Raw genomic sequence first — 3,430 nt, forward strand, 5'->3', positions numbered from 1 at the left:
ATACTGGGATTTTTGGTGGTAGAGAATGGGCACTGGTGAAGGTACGGGTGTTTCATTGTATGACTGAGACTTAGACCCAAAAGCTTTGTAACTGCTAAAAAACAAACAAACAAACAAACAAAAAAACACCTTACCTACTGTTCTATCCCTCAGGGTCCTGCTGTACATTTTCTGAGTGAATTCAATATTTGCTGATTTTGCTTCCTGGAAGTCTCTAATAATAATATTTGACAGATATTATCATTATACGATTATTATGATATATTATTAGAATATTATTGTTAGATGTCTTTGTCTCATTATAATAATGATATTATTGTAATGCTTATAATAAGAATTATCTGAATTCTCAGGAAAGAGATATAAGCCCAACCAATTCTCAAACACTTTTACTCAATTCCTTGGGCCTTTTCTTCATAACCCTGTTACCAAGTTATACATGATATTTATTTATTTGCTCTTATATTTTTATGTATTATTGGATGCCAGAAAAATTGGCCTTTCAGCAAGAACAGCCACTAACCACCACATGTTTTATCTGAACAAGTACTCCTAAAAGACATGAAAGAAGCTCTCATTAAACCAGTTGGAAATGGAGTCATAGTATAGAAGGTCTGGCGTTTGCCTTGCATGCAGCTCACCTAGGTTCAATTTCCGGCATTCCATAGGTCCTCCTGAGTGACGCCAGGAATAATTCCTGAGTGCAGAGCCAGGAGTAATGCCTGAGCCTTGCCAGGTGTGATCCAAAAAAGCAAAAAAAAAAAAAAAAAAAGAAAGAAAGAAAGAAAGAAAGAAAGAATTAAAATCAGCTACAGGAAATGAGTTGGGAGCCATAAAACAATGGAGAAGGCCTTGGGTGTTTGCCTTGCATACAGCTGATCTGCTTTCCAATTTCCGCTCTCATTTCTTCCTGTATTTTGTCGATTGAGCGATCAATTGTTCCTTTCATGTCCTCTTTCAATTTACTGGATCTCTGTCTGACTGTTTCATTGAGTTGATTGAACATCTTAATGACTTCATATCTGAATAATTTGTCAGAGAGGTCCCTTAGGTGGCAAGCACCTACTGAGGCTTCTTGACTTGTTTGCTCGTCCTCTCCCTGTGGTGTGGATTTCCGTTGTTTCTTCATATTGGTGTGTAGGTGTAGGGCTGAGATTTCTTGGTATGAGTAAAGTATTTGCGGCAGCGTGAGCGTTGGCCCGCCCAAAATTAGGCCACGCCCACTTTCAAAGCCACGCCCACTTCTAAAGTGGCCACACCCCCACGGATACCTGGTGTATGTCAGGGGAGTAAAGACTGGGTGGGGAGAAGAGACCAGCTCAGCTTGGGCGATGGAAAGGGAGAGGCAAGAAGCTCAGGTCTGCTTTGTCTCCCGGCGTCGTCCAGAGGACGCCTGGGGGCTTGCAGGGTGAAATCCAAGTCCCGGGTTCGAGAAGCAGTGGGAAAACTGACTTGGGTGGGGAGAAGAGCCCAGCTCGGCTTGGGCGATGGAAAAGGAGAGGCCTGCCCCTCATCTTTGTGCTTTTCCTGTCCATGTACCTGATCACTCTGCTGGGGAACCTTCTCATCATCCTGGCCTTCCGCTCAGACCCCCACCTCCACATGCCCATGTACTTTTTTCTGTCCAACCTGTCCTTTGTGGACATCTGCTTCACCTCCACCACCATCCCCAAGATGTTGTACAACATCCAGACACGCAGCAAAATTTTATCCCCTGCAGGCTGCGTCACCCAAATGTACTTTTATTTACTTTTTGAGACATTAGACAACTTTCTCCTGACGGTGATGGCCTATGACCGCCTCGTGGCCATCTGACACCCCCTGCACTACACGGTTATCATGAACCCCCGGCTCTGTGGAACGTTGATTTTAGCATCCTGGATCATGACTGTGCTCCATGCTCTGTTGCACTGTTTAATGATCTTGCAACTGTCTGTCTGCACAAACTTGGAAATCCCCCACTTTTTCTGCGAACTTCATCAAATGGTCCAGCTTGCCTGTTGGAACACTTTTCTTAATAATTTGGTGATGTATTTTGCAGCTGGGATTCTGGGGGGGGTGGTCCCTTCACTGGAATCCTTTACTCTTACTCAAAGATTGCTTCCTCAATATGTCGAATCTCCTCTGCTCAGGGGAAGTATAAAGCATTTTCCACCTGTGCATCTCACCTCTCCGTGGTCCTTCTATTTTACTCTACAGCTGTTATAGTGAACCTGAGCTCCGCTGTCCCCCACAGCTCAGACAGCAGTGCAGAATCTTCAGTGATGTACGCTGTGGTCACCCCCATGCTGAACCTCTTCACCTATAGTCTATGAAACAGAGATATAAAGAGAGCTCTGAAGAGACTCCTTTAAGTGTTAGCTCTGAAACTGTTCTTTTATTTTTCTTTTCTTTTTGGCTCACACCCAGTGAAGCACAGGTGTTACTCCTGGCTCTGCATTCAGGAATTTCTCCTGGCGGTGCTCAGGGGAACATGTGGGATGCTGGGAATCGAACTTGGGGTGCCCATGTGCAAGGAAAACACCCTACCTGCTGTGCTATCATTTCAGCCTCTTCGAAACTGTTCTAGCACAGGAACGTAGGGAACAATGCCACAGAATCAGAGATCAAAAACAAGATGATTTCCATCCCTTGGCCTGAAATATTTGGAAAATATTTCTTCCCCGTTATTCATACAATCCCAAGTAATTTTACATTTGCATTTCTGAAAAATAACTCATCGTTCTTTTTTCTACTGTCAGAAAAACGTTCATTTGGCTATCCACAGGTTATTACAAAGTTGTTCATTATAACAGTTGTTTCAAGCAATTAGTGTTCCAGCACCACTGGTGGTACTTTCTGTCCACCAACATCCCCAATTTCCCTCCCAATTCCAACCTGCCCCCTGTGGCACAAAACAAATTTACTTCATTCTGCTTATTCCAATACAAATTTAAGAACTTTTAAGAACATTAAAACTTGAAGAACTTTAAGAACTAGATTGATCAGAAAATAAACCAGAAGGGGTAGGTACTACATGATTTTGATATGAAGTAGTGAGTACTATACGATTTTAACTTATGCAAATAAGAAAATTGAAACAATACAATATGAAAGTGCCTATTCTTAATTACATATATACATTTTCAACTCTGGGTTCTAATGTATATTACATTAAATTCTATTTTATACTTGGATCTTATAATGGTAATAATTATTAATAATACTTTTAGAGCAATTGTGTTGATATTTTTGGAGTTTACAGGAATAGCTAAGGCCTACATCCATAAATTATCCCCTTACACTTTATATAAACACTATTCGCTACCCACAGGTTTTTAGTAATCGCTGACAAAAACTGATGAGCACATACATACCTTTAAATATTCTCTATAGAAAATAAAATTTTAAGATAAAAGAATCATCTCCCATGGTTATAGTTAGTGATGGA

At 41.3% G+C, this 3,430-nt stretch overlaps 1 pseudogene; it reads left to right on the forward strand.

Annotated features, from left to right (window-relative positions):
- The first annotated feature begins 1,533 nt into the window (after positions 1–1,533).
- Positions 1,534–2,315, forward strand: LOC130018845 (olfactory receptor 7A10-like; annotated as a pseudogene).
- Positions 2,316–3,430: the final 1,115 nt, after the last annotated feature.

This window comes from Sorex fumeus, unplaced genomic scaffold, assembly GCF_029834395.1.
Source record: "Sorex fumeus unplaced genomic scaffold, SorFum_2.1 ptg000289l, whole genome shotgun sequence".
NCBI classification, from domain to species: domain Eukaryota; kingdom Metazoa; phylum Chordata; class Mammalia; order Eulipotyphla; family Soricidae; genus Sorex; species Sorex fumeus.